Source organism: Danio rerio, chromosome 25 (genome assembly GCF_052040795.2).
Source record: "Danio rerio strain M-AB ecotype USA chromosome 25, GRCz13ab, whole genome shotgun sequence".
Classification (NCBI taxonomy): Eukaryota; Metazoa; Chordata; class Actinopteri; order Cypriniformes; family Danionidae; genus Danio; species Danio rerio.
Window position 1 is genome coordinate 6,318,716 of NC_141045.1, and position 21,298 is coordinate 6,340,013.

Genomic DNA, 21,298 nt, shown 5'->3' on the forward strand with positions numbered 1-21,298 from the left:
ACACACACACACTCACTCACAGCTCCCCCGTTCCTCCGTTCGCGAGTCACCGGGTAGGAGGCGGCGAGCGCGACCAGACCTCCAGGTGTGTGTATATGTATGTGTGTGTTCCGTTTACACCTGGACGGATCATGTGATCAAATACCTGGGCGTGGAGCGTTCAAACCTACAGCGTGTTATTCGGTAACGGGGATTCTGGAACCGCAGATCTCCGTCTATCCGCGCGTGAGTGACATGTGAACTTTCCGTGCACCGGGAGTCTATTCCGCTCATTCTGAGGGAAATCTGTGCCCTGGACACCGCAACTACCCGACTGCCTAGGTGAGTCGGTGTGTGTTTTGTGTTTGACGTGCAGTGTGTTTTGCGTTGTAACCTCTAAAAGACCGTACACAGCAGTTCACGGTTGTGGTTTCAGATGGGACGCGCATCCCGGACTGAGACGCATGTTGCATGTGGATGTAACACTGCTTTATTAAAACAAGCGTGGGTTGTTTATTGTTTATTTCCTCCAGTTGTATTCAGTATCCCTGTAGCATGTCATCCACTTACCCAGCATGTGACTTTCAGGTGGACCAGCTCCTATTTTCTGAGGTTGTGGTTCGTCTCGCGCCAATTTCTTGTGGCGCCACTATCGCTAACCGTCAACTGTGTTGACGTTTCGCGTTTGTTTGAAAGTCTACGTTTAATTTGCTTAGCAACGATAGCTGTCTGCTTCCTCCGTCAATATACTGTCCGTTATTGATAACGGAAAGTGCTCGAAGTGGCTGGAGTTACAGTAAGTGAAAGTGACTTACCAAAGGTCTATTTAGCAGCCTGACTAGCTTACTTTTGTAGTAAAGTACTTCGAGTTATCTTCAAGACACCTTTCTGTTCGGGTTTAAGAGAACCAAAACTGATCCTCAACCTGCTATTAATTGAATGTACTCATTTAAAGACTAGTAGTTTGTTTCTTAGCTAGGCGACTTGCCACTATCTCAACAGGTGAGTGACTGTCCATTTGTTGCTGTTGACAGTTTCAGTCTTGCTAAAATGAACTCTGCTTTTGTTTCTCAGTGGTTTTAATAGTATATCCAGTTCCTAAACAGCATCTGATGTGTCAAATCATCTTATAAATGTTGATAAATTGACAGCTGTTTGAGAAGTTACATCAGGTACGTCCACCTTACATCACTTCTAAAACAGTAGGCTAGTCAAAGTGTGGCTTTGTTTCGGCAAACATTCATTAACTCAAATATCATGTCAAATGTCAGCCTTAAGTCTTACTTCCTTTTAATTATTTATGCTATACACCCTGCTTACCATGACCTTGATTTGTCTTAATGGATATAATGGATTCATTCTAATGGCTTGTCTCTGTTTAAGAGTGCCTCTGCTCTTCTTTGCCCGCAGTGTTGTGCTTTAAATCCACTATATCTGTCTACACGTCAGCGTTCTTAGGCAAACAGGTACACATTGTGTTTGTTTAACCGCACAAGACTGACTCCGTTGGCAGTGTTTCCCCCACATTCTTCACTCGCATTACTTGTGTGCTCAAGTGCAGAGTACAACAGGTCCGGAGACAAGCTCTTTATGTGTCTTTAACTGTGTAAATCCCGCTGTTCGTCTCGGCACACTGGCTCCTTTCAGCCGGAGCTCGGAAGTTGCGCGTCTCCCTTACATTGTACCGCCTTGTTGTGCTTCTAAATTGCGTCTTTATTGGGCTCTCCTGTATTTCAATGCCGAGCTCTACAGTGAAAGGGAGGAGACATCTCTGGGGGATTATCCTCATTAAATGGCTTTAAACAAACGAGCCAGATTAGCCGGGATCGTTCTCCATGTGGGGGCAACAGAGCCAAGGGTGGGTGCGGTGTGGTGTGATGAAAAGGACAACCCCAACAGTGAGAGGCAGCATCTTCATGAATATACACCATCTGCGCTCACACACACAATGTCGCCGGCGTGAAATCAGGTCCTGCTCCTGCCTACAGCGCTCAGGCTTATCTGCCGTCCTGCGAGCGTTTAGAATAGAGCGCCTCTCTCTTATCTGGGCGGCTGAAACGCATGATGAATGTCCTCTCTGCACGGAGCTGAATGATTTCATTCACCTTCCGAATGTCCCTGTGTTTTACACTCAGAAATCATCTATTACCCACAATCACCTGCAGGGCTGTCAGTGAAAGCACTTGGCCGGAGCACTTGTGTTTATCAAAAGCTAAATAAAGAAGTAGCATTTGTCTGATGTTAGCCTGGAGAATTGCAGGATGGTGATGCTTAATGCTGCACATTTGGATTTTTTGTAGTGGCACCTTTTTGTTTGTCTGTCTGCTTTCTAGTTTTCCATCAACAGCAAGTTAAGGGCTGTTTACACCAATGATGATGTCTATATTAGCACCTACGCCAATGATCCGCATTTGTTTATTAAAAGTGTTTCACTCTGTTTGTCTTATTCTGATTGGCTGTGAATATGTTTATTAACCATAAGCTGGAATTGAAAATACATGAATGATTTTAATGGTATTAAGCTTCGGTGTCATTATAATAGTAATAATAGTAATAATAATTATAATTGCTTACATTTTATATAGCGCTTTTCACTAGTGCACAGCATCCACTTGGATGACGTGACGGCAGCCATTTTGCGCCAGACCGCACACCACACACCAGCTGATTGGTGGAGAGGAGACAGAGTGATGAAGCCAATTATAATGGGGAAGGTTAAGGCTGATTTATACTTCTACGTCAAACGCACGCATATGCTACGGCGTTGTAGCATAGCCCTTCTCCGTGGCCATCGGCGTCACTGATGTGCACCTCTCAAAAAATTTAACTACACGTCGCAACGACGCGTAGCGCAAGCTCTGTGATTGGTCAGCTTGGTAGCGCTGACGAGTCTGGGCCAGACCGAGATGGCGCGACCCCAATAGAGAGATTGTTTACAAGTGTGGAGTCCTGTGAAGGAGCTCTGGATGGAAAGTTTTGTTTTGTGTTTACCTCATAGTTAAAGTTGTTGCACGTCCGCTGGTTCCTGCTTCAAAATGAGCGAGTTTGAGCCACTTGTACATCCAGGAAGTGTTCAGGAAAAGCAAAACAGCAGCGAAGAAACTCGACACAGAGGAGTATTAACACCTCACTGCCAACTAGCGTTTCGGAAGTGTAATGCAGACCAACAGAGACAGCGCGCAGAAGTATAAATGCACAGCTACGGGCGTTGCATGCGCCGTGGGTTACGCCGGTCACTTGATGCAGAAGTATAAAACAGGCTTTAGGAGGCCATGATGGACAGAGGCCAGTGGGCAGAATTGGCCAGGATGCCGGGGTTAACTCCTAGGGCCCTATCATACACCCGGCGCAGTGTGGCGCAAGGCGCGGCGCAATAGTCTTTTGGTAGTTTCAGCTTGGCGCAAGAGTTGTTTTGAGGCGTTGCGCTACGCTGTTGAAATAGCAAATGCATTAGCGCTCATTTGTGCGCCCATAGGCGTTCTGGTCTAAAAAGGAAGGCGGACCGCTGGCGCGTTGCTATTTTGAGAAACTCTAATAGATTTTTCATTAGACCAAAACTAACCCGGTCTAAACTCCGGCGCAGAGTTGCACCTCGCTTACGCACTGCTTAATACGCACAAGAGAGCAACAGGCAAATATCTTTACATATGAAAAAATTGTAATATTAAGGATATATATAGGATATAATAAGAATAGATATAGAATATAAATATAAAGGATTAAAATATTACAAAACATATTATTTTCTAGCCTACATAAATATGAAAAATCCCTGCTTTTATGTCTTCTTCATCTCAGGAGGCTTTTTCAGTTCATTCATAACAATTTGCTTTTGTATAATGTTATTATTATTAGCAGTATTATTTATTATATCCATATTTATATTTGTTTTATTAAAAACAAGCTTAGATTTGCCCACCTGTCAGGTTTTAGACTATATGGGGCACAGCATGTGTTTTAGGATATAACTCAGGTTTTTGAGCACATTTTGTTATTATTGTTCATTTATTCGTTTGCTGGAAATTAGAACTGAATTTAGAAATAGTTTTGAAATGAATATTTGCGCTTAACAAACAAAATTAATTATTTATAGACTAATTGATGTCTGTGCGTAAAGGATCCAAGAGCGAAAGTGAAAGTGATCCATTATCTCTCATTCTCACGCAGTAGATGCTCTGTTTAACAGTTTTCTGTTAAAAAGCTGTTAACTGTTAACTGTTTGCTTGTGAAATGCTCATTTTTTTCACTTAGACTTGCTTTGCGTCCTGTAAATAGCGAATGCGCTCTTGGCGCGACGCAGCTGACTCTTAAAGGGAATGGGAGATGAGATTCTAATTGGTTTATTCTCAAAACACACCTATAACTCATTAAGAAAATAAACTCAACCCTTTTAGACCATACGCCGCGGCGCAAGGCAGATTTCCCGTCCTTAAATTAGCAAAAACGCATTCTGACACGCCCTGAAATCGTTTGTGCCCTGCGTTTTGCGCTCTGCGCATGGACCATCAAAATAGAGCCCCTAGTCTTTTTGAAGGACATCCTGGGATTTTTAACAACCACAGAGAGTCGGGACCTCAGTTTAACATCTCATCCAAAAGACGGCGCTCACTGAGCAGTATAGAGTCTCATTCACTATACTGGGGCGTTAGTACCCACACAGACCGCAGGTGGGGCGCCCCCTGCTGGCTTCACTAACACTACTTCCAGCAGCAACCTAGCTTTCCCATGTGGTCTCCCATCCAGGTACTGACTAGGCACAGCCCTGCTTTGCTTCAGTGGGCGACCATGTGAGAGTTGCTGAGAGCTAGCCGCCGGCAGTGGTCTGATTATTCTTTCAAATTTTAATCCTGACTTTTTTGTTGTTGAACTTGATTGAATCCAGTGTCAATTGTTCTAAAATGTTCTATAACTTTAATTTGAGAGCATAATCATAGTGTGTGTTGGCACTATTCATTCACTCTCATTGTGAAATTACCTTTTAAAGTTCACTTCCACGGCACACTCATGTAGTTATTAGATTTAAGTAAATTGTAATGACTAGTGTTGTCAAACGTACCGACTTTGGTACCATTTGATACTGGATTTTTTTTAGTGCTTGCACACTCAACGGATAGAGAACTTCTGAAGAGATTGAAAAATGGTTGAAACTCAAGGAGAGATGTAAAATGATCTTATGCTCTTTAATGAAACAATAAAATGTTAGCAGAAAATGGGCATTTTAAACATTTCAGAATCCAAGATTTCTGACAACCAAAAATAATGACAGAAAAAAATATTAGTTACTAGAGTAAAGTCATAGTGGCTTTGCTTGTGTCTGTAAAGCACTCTGACTAAACACACTTGCTTTTTTGTTTCCTTAAACGCCTAAAATGCTGTTGAAACAAACTTTATTGTTGAAATGAAAACATACCTTTGAGAGCCTGAACCAAACAGGGAACTCTAACCCTCAAAGTTTGCATGCTGCTATTGTACACTTATTGAATAGCGCATTTCTTCTATGACTAGCATCAGCTTGTGTCTTTCCCACAAGTCACCTATGTTGATCAAAAGCTTTTAGAAGAAGTTGCATTTGTTTGGAGGATTACGGAATAGTAATGTTTAATGTTGTACAATCATCTTTTCTCTCAAGAGTAATTTCCCCCCTTTTTTTCAGAGGGGCCTGGATTTTAGCAACAACAAGTTATTCATAATACTTTGCCAAAGAATAAATGGCACTGCACTTCCCTTTTTCCCACTGTGGTTTGGCAGATTACAGGCTTTTAAGCGTGTGCTCATGTTGCCAGCTTGTGTCTGAGTGGGTTTGATTGGTCATTTTCGTTGCCTTTAACATGTCAGGTTCCTCTGCACTTAAAGTAATACATGTTGATACCGGAGATTCAGTCAGATGCATTTCCTTGAAAAGTCGGATGCTTTTCCGCGTACCGATGTGTTGTGTCTAAAATGGTCTTTTTTGTTCTGATATTTTGAAATAGTTTGGCAAGTGTTTCCTAACATAGCCCTGGCGCTTTAGTCCGGAGAAGCCTCCACTTTAGATTCTACTCCTGGTTTTCAATTTAACAGAGCACGCTCTAATAATTAGGAAAGTAGATGTGATGGAATAAATCACATCTCTTCCAGGTACTGAGTTCTTGCGCTGAGCAACTGCGGATGTGACAGGGTCTTGAATGATTTTGTTTGGGTGTTTTTTGCATTTAGGTTGCTCCGCCTACAGCGACATCTCATCAAACCACACAAGCTCAAATTATTTAGAGAATATTTAATGATAAAAATCATGACAAATGACAAAATCAACAAACAATAAATCAAAACCACTGAGCCGGTTGTTGTTAAAACTGTCTTTTGTGAAGGCACATGGTGGCACATTGGCTCAGTGGTTAGCATTGGCCCTTGAGCCCTAGTTGGACCAGCTGGCATTTCTGTGTGGAGTTTGCATGCTCTCCCTGTGTTCGTGATGGTTCCCTCCCTGTGCTCCAGTTTCCCCCACAGTTCAAAGACCTGCAGTACAGGTGAATTGAGCAAACAATTTTGGCCATAGTGTATGTGTGTGTGTGTGTGTGTGTGTGTGTGCGTGTGTGTGTGTGTGTGTGTGTGTGTGTGTGTGTGACTGTGAATGAATGTGCATCTTTTGATTGTTAATTGATTTGATTATTTTAACATCAAAGAATAAAAACAAAACAGAAATTTAAATTGAAGTCACAGAATTTGTGAAAAAATAAAAGGGTGCTATTTAAATATATTTGTACTTACAAAGTGTTTAAATAGGAATGCACAGCAACAAATTAAGTTTAATAATGTTCAACTTAATTTGTTTGTTCAAATTTAACACAAATAAATTGTTTACAACCACTTAACGTAAAAAAATTTATTAAATCCAAGGAATCATCTCTGAATAACTTTTTTCAGTATAAAAAAACATGTTTGTGTCAAATGTCAAAAAAAAAACTCTAAAAGCAAAATACAATACAAAACGAATACAATAAAGCAAAGATAATTATAAAATAAACAGTGCTTTTTTTTTTACATACCTACACTGTAAAACCCAACAGTCATCTTTATCAAATGAAATGAGTGTAGTTAACTTAATTGACTGAGTTAATTCTACTCATTTGAAAAGAGTTTTGAACTCAGTGTTGAAGGTAATGAGTTCATTAGATACCTCATTACTTAAATGGAGTAAGTTCACAGTACTCATATAGATTAGTTTTTTTAAACTCAAATGGTTTGTAGCGTCTTCTAGGGTTGCATGATTTACTGGTACTATGGTAGTATCGCCATACTCTGGCTCCAAAATACTGGCGGTGCCACTGTAGTTTATAAATGATAGTATTGTCATTAACGGTCTATCTACAATAGATAATGTTGGATGTGGAAAAGTCAATAAAATGCTCACATGTTTGTGCAACAATAAACCATTTTATTTTAATAGTTTGTGGAGACCTTTAAGGTTGCAAGTTTTCTGGCGTTTCAAACGCACATGTGAATCGGTTGATTTCTATTCCTCTCATTATGATTTAGTAGCTATAACAATCGTGACAATCTCTTTAAAAGAACGACCCACAAAGTGAAATTCTGAATTACTTTGGATGGTTACCTGATAAGACTGGAAAAATACAATAGATGAAAAACCCAAAACAGCAACAGGAAACATTAAAACGATTTTTGACCACCTCATAAAGCCTAATTTTGTTGGACAAATGCTATTTTTGTAACCAATTTAATTTGGTATGATTTGTATGTTTATTTTAATGTATTTTTTGTGGGTCAGTTATCTACAAAATAAACAAAAAGAATGAGTTTTAGGTAAAGGGACGTGCAAATAATACTTTTTTTCAAAAATAAGGGAATGAATTAAATTCAAGTCCTGTTATAACATGTAAAACAGTATTGCTGACAGTTTTCTTTATTATTTGAGTTATGAATTACAGTATCGCAATACTACTTAGTATCGTGATACTTCAGCTGGCATAGTATCTTAAGACAAATTAATGGTATCGTGACAACCCTAGTTTCCTCAAATGGTTTGAGTTGCCCTAACTTATTGGGTTTTACAGTACTGAAATTGCTTCATTTACTCAAATGGATTAGTTTTTGAAGAAATGGGTACAAACAACACAATTTATCGAATGTTTGCATTCCAAGGTGCAATCAATTGTATGCTGGTCTAGTCGGACAGTGGACATAATTAGTGGTCATACCAGAGTCTTACGTTTAAGAAACAAGACTTAATTTGCTGGTCATAACTTCCTGTCCCATGTGAGTCCAATGTGCGTTCACATGCTCTGACTAGGGATGCAACGATTATAGATTTTGGTTGTTTGATTATAGTGTGAGGAATAATCATATAGCCGAGCACCTCCATTGAAAGTAACGTACTCGAGCATGGAAAAGATGTGTTATGTGAACGGCCTGCTGCTCTTTGCCTCAGCAATAGTTAATCTAGTGTGTGTAAGTTTTAGCCTTAGTATATAAGCTCGGAACATTAAACCGTTGGCATAACTTTGTTTAGCTGCAGCAGTTTCGTTCCATGCAACAGAAACGCCCTGTCGGGAAGCCTTTACGATTAATTAACCATGACAAATTAAAGCATAATTAATAGTAGGGATGCACCGAATATTCGGTAACCGAAATTATTCGGCCGAAAATAGTCAAAAAAGCCCTTTCGGTGTTCGGCCGAATAAGTAAAAAGGCCGAATAAATTTTGCCGAACAATGACGTTTTTAATGCCGCGATCAAAAAGTAACCCACGTAGAGTGAGAGGCGCGCGCTTTATGCAGCAAACATGTCAGCAGTGTGGAAGCGCTTTAAAGTGTAAGAGAAAGAGGCAAAAACGGCCGTTTGCAGACACTGTTCTGCTGAATTTTCCAAAGGAACGTTCTCTCTCTTCTCGCCCCCTTTGAGCAGATAACAAGAGAGATAAGCTCATCTGTGGCAGACGTCATACATTTACGTGCAGCACTAAAGCGTCTTTTAAACAAAGAGGCTGAAACAGACCACGGAGTGAAAACAGCTAAAAGTGCGCTCTTAGAAGCTGTCAGCACACTATTTAGTCAGGCGGACTCAGAACACCTTTACTTTTTTCGCCATATAAAATATCATTACTTGGATATGGGGAAAAAGCTGCGCACACGAGAAATGATCCAGGCCGAGTTGGACTTGGGAAAGCCGCTAGGTATTGGAGACGGACGGTCAGGTGATGCACAGCGCAGGAGATGAAAACAGCGCAGAGAGTAACGGGCTCGTACTACAGATGAGCCGCGACTGTTTAGTGCTGCATCTCATGTCATCGATGAGAAGAGGAACCGACTTTCATGCGAGACAGCAGAGAAGCTACTTTTTATAAAGAAGAACCTGCCACTTTTCCTGAAGAAGTAGGCTTATGTCTAGGACAGTTATTCATTTGTTGTCATCCACATTTTTTGCACTATTCAATGCACATTTGTTGTTGTAGACATACAGTTGCATTCTTTCAGCAGTCAGTTATAGGCCTAACATAGGCTATTCAAGAAGGGGGGCTTCAAAGATGGCCAAATAAAAATATTTTTTTTATTTTACTAATTTATTTATTTTAAGTTATATTGTGCTTTGTTTGTAAATTATCTGCTGGAATGTTAAAAAATGTTCAGTGTTAAATAAATATTTTTGAAATTGTATTTTTGTTATTTGATTTATTTCTCTGAAAAGCAACACAAAATAGTAAAAAGCTAATTTTTACTATTTAAGTATTGTAATGGTGAAAAAATTGGCAAACTAAATGGAAAAAAATGCAAAACACCGCATTCGGTATTCGGCCTTCGGCCAAGAATTTCATTATTATTCGGCTTCGGCTTCGGCCAAGAATTTCATTTCGGTGCATCCCTAATTAATAGTGAAATCAGTTAATTATTGTATCCCTAGCTTTGACATGCGACTTTCCCTTTGATTTACATGTGACAGCATCACATTATTAACATTTACTTGCGAGGAACCATATTTCAGTTCATGTACATGCATTCTAACATGCACATGGCCAGTTCACAGAGTAATTTAAGAAGAAGAGTAATAAAATAATTAAAGAAACCATTTCTTTCTCATGCTTTTTCAAAAAGGTTTTGTATTCTAAATGATTCTATTCACAAGGATCCACAAAAAAAAAAAGGCTAAAAATGCTGTATTATGTGCATGGAAATATTACAGAGCGGATTGTTTTTGAGGAACATTATATAATGCATCTGTAATTTGTAGACAATTGAAAATACATCCTTGTACTAATGTCTATTGATCATTATCATAAATATCTGGCAACGTAAGCGCTGCTGAAAGAGCGAGTGAAGGACAGACTGCACGAGCGGCACGTCTGATGTCATTTCACAACCTAGAAGAGGTTTCACTTACATCGGGAACTCGAAGACAGGTTAATTGTGTTTGACATGTCTGATTAATTGCACATCGATGCCCGTGCGCAGACAAAACGAGCATTCAGGAAGATTGTCATGGGTCAGAAAATGCAGTTTTGCAGTTATTGCGTAAAGATGCGTGCAGTATGTTATAGGGCAAAAACTATTTTATTGAAAAGCATTTTAATCTGATAAATCTCTAAGCTGCTAGATGTGACTGTGAGGCATAAAAACAGCTTGCTTTTCCATAAAGCTGATTCGAAACAATGTATAATGTGAAAAGTGTTATGCAATATGAATATAAATCAATGGTTGTGTCAGCTTATTGTGGTGAGTTATTTATAGCTCACATTTTAAACGCAATAACTGTGCATCAAGTGCCAAAATTGAAAAGAGCTAAAAAATAAAAATTTACGAAAATTACAAAATATTATCATAAGGGGAGAAAAATACATATCATTTAATTATATATGCTCATACTATATACAGATGAATTATTCGCCCTTCTCTGAATTTCCTAAAGGATGTTAAACAGAGCACTTTTTACAGTATTTCCTATAATATTTTTTCTTCTGGAGAAAGTCTTATTTGATTTATTTCAGATAGAATAAAAACAGTTTTGAATTTTTAAAAAAGATTAAGGTCAATATTAATCGGCCCCTTATAGCAGTATAGAGTCCCCATCAATATACTGGGGCATTGGGACCCACACAGACCGCAAGGAGAGCGCCTCCTGCTGGTCTCACTAACAACACTTCTGGCAACAACCTAGCTTTCCCATGTGGTCTCACATTTAGGTACTGACCGGGCGCAGCTTTGCTTAGCTTCAGTGGGCGACCATGTGAGAGTTGCAGAAAGCTAGCTGCTTCCATATAATATATAGATGCTGCGTTCGTCCTGATGGTCACATGACCTTCATGCATGTTTTAACGGAAAATAATTTAAACATTACAGCATTCATACAAGGATTTATTGTTTTTCCGCTTTTCACAATATGTACTATGCATAAAAAAAAGTTGCACAATATAAATAAAACTATTTTTAATATAAATTTCAGCAAATAAACACCTTTAATGTGTTTATGCTATACCTGTGACATTGGGATGCTATTATTATTATTATTATTATTATTATTATTATTATTATTATTATTATTACGTCTGTGAAAACACACACCCAAAATCCAAAGTGTCTACTTTAGCTCTGTTTCGAATCGTGTGTACAGAATCCGTTTGGGAATCCATCTATTTATCAACATGGAGCACGTCAGCTGACTGTCACGCACCAATACATGAACTGACTGTTTTGGCGATTGCATAGGGGCAAGGGCACCTGTAATGAAAAGGAAGGAAATCGCACCATTTTTATATTTATTTCCAAGTATTTTTATGTCTAAATAAAATGAAAGCACAGAACAGATTCAGATTTAAGAGCAAGAGGCGTCCCTTGGTGGTTTGGTGGTATGGGTTGCGCATAGGGAGGATCAGCTCTTTAATGTTTATTGCCACCCTTCATAGAAAGATAAAAAATACAGGAAAATACGAAAAATAGTGGGATGTAATTGTAAAATACAGGAGAATTCTGGGAAAAATGCGAAGGTTGACATATTGTTTTTGCCTTTATTAGATTTTCATGGTATTGTTTACTTTTACGAGCAAATTTTACACTCAAGTCTGCATCGATGCAGCATTGATATTAAGAATACATCCGGGAAATTCACGCGTCTTTAATTCTTGCGGTCTTGAGTTTTGGAACTAAACTTTGGCAGTTGATGATGACGTTACATTAAGTTGCATAATTCAGAAGGGATAATACCTCTGATTTTAATTGTGTGTATATAGGCAAGCAATAAACAAAATCCTAATGTTTATTTTAATGGGAGTCAACTAGGATTGGTTGGAGATAGATATACTAAAAAACATTTAGTTTTTGTGCAGATTTTATGCCTGGTTTTGAGCTAGATTTTTTTTCTTTGGGACCTGGCAACCCAGCCATAATTGTATAATGAATTTTTCATTTCAACTCTACACTCCGATCATCTCATTGTCTCCAGGCCTTGTGTGCTTGTGCCAGTCGTATCTTTGGTTTAATCTGGTTATCATGGCATCCCTGCAACGTGTGAAAGTCAAGAGAGTAGCTTTAAATCCCCCTGAGCCCCGTACGGGCCGAGTTACATCAGATTACAACAGCATCATGGGAAACGATGGCCATAAGGTGAGATCGCATTCATTCTCACACTTGCTAATCAACAGCTGGCTGCAGATGTGTGCCGCCCGCCGGGCTTTACATTCACCGCTCTGCGCCCTCATCCATCTTCCCCGCTCTTTCCATTAGGGATCGCCAATATGGACTTAAAGCTACACCACAGCATTTTCTGCTGTTTATTGCAGTGACGATATCAGTGATGATAATTCTTGTGCATCCACTGAGAGACACAAAAAAAGTCCTGTAGCTTTAGAGAGAAATATGATCTTACCGATTCATTTTCTAAGGCAAAATAGCCTGTTGTGAACACGCACGAAATGTAATATCTGTTTCATTCATACTGGAGTATAATATACACACATGCATCACTGGAGTAAAGACATCAGGCTATCGTAGCAATGGAGTATAAAGGAGATAGAAACTCTTCAAGCTCAGTGGTTCTCAAACTTTTTTCACCAAGTACCACCTCAGAAATAAATTGTCTCTCCAAGTACCACTATAGTGACCAGCATTGAAATAAAGTAGCGTAGTTGGCCTGATTAAGCAGCTACAGCACTGCACAGTTCGAAACGAGACAGTCATATTTATAGTTTTTGCTACATTTTGAAATATATGTTGTATGAACATTTGACATATTTGTAAAACGTTTTGAAATCTAAACATTAAATTGTGTAGATTGGTAGAGAACCCGTTTTTCTCAGAGGATGTGAAGCTGACAAAACATTGCTGCACTTAAAAAGCACTGCAGTGTTTGGGTGTTCAGCGTTTGTCTAAGATAATTAGTCTTATGAAATTATATTCCATACAAAATTTGAAGCTGATCAGTCAGTTCTTGTCACGTGACACGCAGTGCAGCATTCTGAAAAGTTAAGATGTTTTCAACTGGGTACGCCCGGAATACGCAATCGCGTCGTGCTGCAGTTCTTACTCATTTTGCTAGCCTGTGGGTCAAATTTTGGCGCTCAAGGGACTGAGATGTAACCAGAGAATACAGTCATTTTTCAATAAAAAAAGAATTTTCAAAATAAAAGATCGTTCGCACTCGGATAATAAATAAAACTTAAATAATTCATGTTTTTTTTTTTTGTGTGGCCCGGTGCTAATTGATCTATAGACTGATGTTGGTCTGTGGTCCGAGGGTTGGGGACCCCACTGCTCTAGCGTGTATCTGCTCTGCAAGCACCACGCACCTCTTTTTCTAGTTCTGCGTCAATTGGATTGCTTTTTAGCAGCTGATGATGTGATGCCCTAAAGTAAACATTCTAAGCACAGCGCTTTGATCAGAGGCTTTAGAGAACAGCCAATATCGATCACATCAGTTTTATTGTACGCATCCAATGATTTAAAATTGTATTCATTTTTTCATTCATTACTCTGATTCCTCCGTGTACCACTAGAAGTAAGCCCGCGTACCACTTGTGGTAAACGTACCACAGTTTGAGAACCACTGCTTAAGCTAATCAAATGATAAGATTAAATGCAATATATATGGTTTGCATTCTTTAAGCCAGGGGTTCTCAACTGGTTTAGCCATGGGACCTACATTTTTACATGGTCATCAAGCCGCGACCCAAAATTTTAGGAACTATAATATAGTTTTAGGAATTACAATTCATTTGTATTTATTTGTTAACATACACAATTAGTGGCAGATAAATCATAAGCAAATCACCAAGACTTACAAGTAAACAATATTTTATTGCTGTCATTTAACGAAATATATAAAATCATAGAATTATTACAAAGTAAAAACGACAAATACTGTAAACAGTGGTTAGGGTAAGAAAAAGTTCAGTTACCATTTACTTAATTGGACTGTTAATAAAACTGTGATCCTGGTGAACAGAACAAACCAACAAATTAAAGCTCTTCTGCTATTGTGTGCGCTTTCTTGGCCTTTGCTACACGGTAAGCACAGTAAGATGAGCGGAGTGCCTGTACTTGTTCTGAACATGAAGATGTTAGGCACTTTTGTGATGCCCTCAGCTATTGAAGTCTTTGAAAATAGTCCACAGGTTTGTCCTTGCAACTGTGATGTTTGGTTTCTAAATGTTGTTTTCATTTAGAAGGTTTCATGCTCTCTTGTGAGAGCACCTCACTACATATGACACAATGAGGTTTTAAGCCTTTTTTGTCATCAGTATATGTAAAACCATGCTTTACATATTCGGGGTTGTAGTTGCGCTTCGACATATTTGTTGCTATAATGAAATGACATTTCACATGTCAAAAGGTACGGTTGTCGCAAGCGCATTTCAAAATAAAAGTCTGATATACGCAAAATAAGTAAAAAATGAAACTTGTTTTTTTGACCACCCTCTGAAAATGTTTCCGCGACCCAACCCACCAGTTGAGAAACACTGCTTGAAGCCATACTATGTGGTGTTTTTATAGGAATAAATATATTTATACTGCAGTGCTAATTAGTGTTGGGGTACTGGAACTTGGACTCGAGTCTGGACTCTAGTCCAGTTTTATTGGACTCGGACTTGTCACGGACTTGGGTAAACTTGTGTGTGTGTGTATATATATATATATATATATATATATATATATATATATATATATATATATATATATATATATATATATATATGTAAAAAAATATTGTTTAAAAATTATATTTTTGATGGTTAACAGTGTGAATGACTTATACATATTCTATTAATCAGAAGTTCCTTTAGTTATCCGCTAGTTATCATTAATAAGGTTCAAATTGGCATAATTTTGACACTTACCATTGTGTTTTTTCAGGATGGAGTTAGAATTCATGTATATGTTGCAATGTCAGTTCGATGTACAGCGTGAATAGCATTATCAAACTATTCTTGTTGACGTCTTAGAGTAAAATTGGAGACTGAACTTGCGATAAACTCACTGCACAGACAACGTGACCGTCCTTCTCAGAATCACAGATGGCGACATGGCGGGACCACAGTATAAACTCGTGATATTTGCAAACAAGATATATGGATGATATTTATTATTGCTTGGCAGTAACGGAGGAACGCCGCCAAATGTAGCGAAGTAAGAGTAATGATTTTTCTCTAATAGTTTACTTGAGTAAAGGCAGACATTTTTAATTGTACTCAAAGTACACGTTACCTAACAATTTTACTCAAGTAAATGTAACGAAGTAAACGTAATTCGTTACTACCCACCTCTGCCTGTTCTTAATAACTTGGTACCGTATTCTATCACATAAACACCCCCCAACCTGCATTGAGTTTTCAGCAGAACAAAAAAACTCATTAAGGTTTAAACCAGATGAGAGAGAGTAAATTTCCATTTTTGGCCGAACTATCCCTTAAACTATTCGTATATCGAGATCATCAATAACTTCAATATCAAAAGATTTGAGATTACATTTTGCCATATCTCCCAGCCCTGTCTCAATAAAACAATATTACTACTTCCCATGCCATCTGCTGATGGGCACAAAACCATTTCCTCAGCTTCGCTCTGGTCACGCAGACAAATTCTGGGCTGAAAAAGAGAAAAAAAAGAAGTCAATGTTCAAGGGAAAAATAAGACGCTGGAATGCGTGGGAGGGACTTTTGCACATGCACACAAAACCTTCGCCCGCAGGAGAACAAGATCTCCGGCTTTTGCTTCAAAGAGTCTCGTTACAAGCATAACACGCTATCAAGACGGTGGCGTAACATTTACAGCTCTTCCCTCTCCAGACGGAGCCGTGTCAAACGCACAGAAACACACTACTGTACAGAGAGAGATTTTTGGACTGAGCCCAGGCGGGGAGCAAATGGGGCAAGTGGGGATTAAACCCGGTCGGAGAATAAAAGAGAGGCTCCGTTGACAGCCTTAATTAGTCTAAGACTCGCCTGCTTCTGGGAAAGCGCCAGGTCTTTGACTGTTATAGTGGAAAATCCAGTCGGCTTCCACTCCAACGCCACCAATTCCAAACACACCCTTTTGTTGGACGTTTTCAGGCACAAGCTGTTTCTGTTTGTGTTGGAAACTCTGGTTGAGTGGCGTAATTCAAGAGGACCAAACTTAAATAGTGTACCATTGGTGGTCGCAGGAGCTCTGTTGAGTTTTGACAGACTCTGATGTGTCTCTTTGCATCTGGGGGTTATTTTGATAATACTTTCAGCTACTAAACTGCAGTCAGATTTGTTGAATGAATTTAATATAGTTTAATGAATGTGCTCATGTGCCTGATAGCATCCATCCATCCAAACATCCATCTAATCATTGATCCACACACCCATCTATTTATACAAACATCCATCCATCAAAGCATACACCCATCCAAACATACATGTGCTATCCATCCAAACATACATCCAAACATGCATGCATCAAAGCATCCATCTATCCAAACATATATCCACCCAAACGTCCAGCTATCCATACAAACAAACATGCATCCATCCATCCATACATACAAACACCCATCCATCGAAACATCCATCCAAACATACTTACATCCATCCATGCCTTATCCAACCACCCAACATATATTCGTCCATCCATCCATTCAAACATCCATCCATCCAAACATTCATCCAAACAAACATACTTGCATCCATCCATCCATTCATTCATCCAAACATACTTGCATCCATCCATCCATCCATCCATCCATCCATCCAACCATGCATCCATTCATCCATCCATCCTAGCAAACATGCATACATCTAAGCAAGCATACATCCACCCAAACAAACAAACAAACAAACAAACAAACAAACAAGCAAACAAACATCCATCCATCCATCCATCCATCCATCCATTCAAACATACATGCATCCATCCATGCAAACAAACATCCATCCGTCCATCCATCCATCCATCCATCCATCCAAGCACACACCCATTCAAACATCAATCAGCAAACAAGCATCCACCCGTCCATCCATCCATCCATCCATCCATCCATCTAAACAAAGATACATTCATCCATCTAAACAAAGATACATTCATCCAAACATGCATCCATCCCAACTTCCATCCATCCAAGCATACACCCATACAAACATTAATCAATCCATCCATCCATCCATCCATCCATCAAGACATAAAAACATCCATCCATCCATCCATCCAAGCACACACCCATTCAAACATCAATCAGCAAACAAGCATCCATCCATCTAAACAAAGATACATTCATCCATCTAAACAAACATAAATACATTCATCCAGACATGCATCCATCCATCCATCCATCCATCCATCCATCCATCCATCCATCCATCCATCCAAACAAACATTCATCTAAACATGAATCCATCCAAACAAACATACATCATTACAAACATCCATCCAAACATCTAATAAAGATATAATTTACCAAAATAAGTGTGAAACTCAGTTGATGTTTTTTTTTTTTGTTAGCTTGATTATATTTAAATTAATTGAAGAGATTAAAAATATCAACACCAGATTGGACACTTAATGCAGATAGCTTTTTAAATAAATGTATTTCATTATTAATAATCAGAATTTGAAAATCACAATTTAGCTAGTAAAATGAGCTCTTAAGTGTTTGCTAAAGCCGAAGTTTTCAAAAGCGACATTGATATTGTCTCCATGTAAACTACGAAAACATGACACTTCATTATTAACATTACGTATTTAGTCTGTAGCTATATTAAAGTACTTATCAACCCAAACAACAGTAGCAGACTGCATGACTGTATATGCGCAGACATGTAGTGTTTGTTTACATCACCACCTAATGGTCTGGCATAATATTTCTAATCTCTTTTTGTTGTTGTTGTCTGTACACAAACCTTTTTTAAACACAAAAGGGAATATTGTGTAAATGTATTTCAGGTTTTATTATTGATCTTATTGGCCAGTTATTAATTTTCCATCAAAATATCCGTATCAGTGCAGCCCTAATTTATGATTTGTCACCATAAATGAAAAAACACTCCAAAAAGTGCTTTGTCAGCTTGTGAAAACTCCAACCCGTCCGAGATTTTGACGGTATATTAAACCTGCCAAAATGTTTAACTCCCAGCGGGGTTTGGGATATTATTTCATAAGCTCAGGTGAACTGATGCATGCTTTATTTATCTTTGCGCGCTGCGAGATTTTACGCTTGAACCCGTTTCAGTCAGACGGATAAGTGCAAAATGATAGATGCTCCTGATGCGCGTGACATTGCCGTTCCTTCACCTTTGTTTCGTCGTCGTCTTCTTCGTTATTCCAGCCAGGAGTTCAATGGGCGCTGAAGGGTGTAATTCATTTCTACCCGTCTGAGTAATGTCTTGTTCAGTCTCCAAACAGACACAGATTGGCTTTAATTACCAACACTACACTTCTGGAGATGCGATGGCGACGTGGGTGATGTTTCTGAGCTTTCTGAGCGCACTGAGGAGAAGAAAACTCTCTAATTAAGACAAGACACTGCTGGCGAATGGGGAGAAAATTGACTAATAGTTCTCTCCGTTCTTCCCTAGTTGATTGATTGGATGTAAAAATTGCATAGATTTGTTATAGTACATGTTTTTTTAAATGTTATGATTTAAATATATGCAAATAAAGCTATATTTTATAAAATATATGCTAATTTGCATACATTCCTAGCAAAAATATCTGAACGTTGGATGAAGCCGGGTTAAATTATTATTTTTTTGCTATAGAATCGAAGGTTTTTACAGCTTCATAATTTATAAAAACTTTCACAGCTGTTAAGGAATAAAATGTTATATCTATAATTGTCATAATTAGGAAAATCAAGTATGAACAAATACCTCTGTCATTCAGAATGTTGTTTGAAATGTAAAAAACATCCGTCCATCCAAACAAGCAAACAAACATCCATCTATATATCCATACATCCAAAAATCAATCGGACCGATAACAATAATCTTAAAAATAGCATTTATCGGCCGATAACGATATGGCCGCCGATATATCGCACATCCCTAGTTTAGAGTTGTAATAACCAGCTCAATAACCAACTGCGTGCCTCACGTCTGAACTCGTACTGTGTCGGAGTCACACAAGCCTGTTGATTCACAAACTATTCGTGCTCTCTTTGTGTGAACACTTTAAAATATCTGCAAAGTCCTAATTAACGTCTTGCGAGCGTTTTATAACTGACTTGCTTCTGTACAGGAGGATCTAGCGAGACTCGTTGGTGTTTCAGTAGTGAACAACTGTTCACTGTTCCTGTCAGCGAACTCCAATAATGTCCAGCTACAAACCAAACCTGAGCCTTCAGATCGATGTGTTTCAACAGATTTAGAGGGTTTTCTACTGTATTTTACATTTAGGGGTAGGCTATAGATCAAAAGATGAATAGATGTCAGTCTAATTCAAAGAAGAAGCAGCAGTGGTTTTGCCATCTCTTGTAGTCCTGTCAGGTTCCTTTACTGAAGAAAAGGCCCAAATACTCTGCAGTTTCAAAGAATAATTGAAGTAAAGAATTCAGGAACTTTGAACCTGTCTGTGTGTTTTTAAAAAAAATATATATATTTTATTAAACCGCGTCCTTGGTCTGATCCAAATTTTTTGGAACGTTAAACACACTCAGAACCAGAGCAAGCTGAACTGGGGCTCTAGGCAAACGAAATCACGCCGTCCTCAACCCGAAAATGACCGGTTAGCGGATGAAAGTTAGGACCGGGAGGTTCATTCACTATTCTGCTGCGTTAACGCGCTAATTTTGACAGCCCTAATATATATATATATATATATATATATATATATATATATATATATATATATATACATGCACAATATTTTAAGTTTTTTTTATAAAATGATGTATAAAAGTAAGGAAATGATAGAAGACAAAAGAAATGTTTTGCTAAAAAATAAAGCTTTAAAATAAGAATTTTTGCTAGACAGTCAGTTTGGGCCTTCAAAATATTTTTGGAAAAAGGTGGGCCTCGAAGTGAAAAAGGTTGAGAACCCCTGTTCTAGTTGATCATTTGGTATTTGAAGTGGCTTATATGAAAGGCAAAAGCCTCTAGATTATGCTTATTTTACCACAATAAAATATGATCATGCCATTTTTTAAATTATTTAATTAGGACAGTAAGGTCTGACTTTGCTTAGACAAAATAGAGTGTAGAATATAAAGTCATGGCGCAGTAGAAAAAGAATGAATATTGTGTCTGACTCCTATGAACTTGGAGGACTGCATCCATACATCTCTGACATGACTCAAATTACTTATTAATAAAGTTATCTGGAATGGCAAAGAAAGCATCTTCAATGCTTCCTCCATCTTACCCAAGGCATGCTCAATAATGTTCATGTCTGGTAACTGGGCTGGCCAATCCTGGGGCAGCTTGACCTTCTTTGCTTTCAGTCTCCACATCAAAGTTCCTGAAGTATGAGAAGGAGCGCTATTTGCCCTCTCCTGTAGTTTGTAATCTGTAATGGGCAGCACAAATGTCTTGATACCTCAGGCAGATTTCTCGCACAGCCCATACTGATCGTAACCTAAAACCTAAAACCATGATTTTTCCTTCACCAAACTTGACTGATTTCTGTGCCAACGTTGGGTCCATGCAGGTTCCAATACGTCTTCTGCAGTATTTGTGATGATTGGGATGCAGTTAAACAGATAATTCATCAGATAAATCTACCTTCTGCCATTTTCCAAATGATCCATTAGAAATAATTTGTTGCTCTTACAACTGGGATCGATGACAAGACTTTTGTCAGGTAGTGTATGACCTGCTCTTTAAAACAACTTTGAAATTTGGCTTATGAAACGTGCACTAATTCTGCTTAAAACAAACACCTAAACA

General features: G+C 38.5%; 1 protein-coding gene across 2 annotated transcripts in view; it reads left to right on the top strand.

The window, feature by feature from the left end:
- The window catches only part of plxnb2b (plexin b2b), a 327,318-nt gene continuing 306,020 nt past the window's right edge, over window positions 1–21,298 (top strand). For both annotated transcript variants that reach the window (NM_001423669.2, NM_001197316.3), the window contains 1 exon segment: window positions 1–321. The gene's annotated coding sequence lies outside the window, so the exon portion shown is untranslated.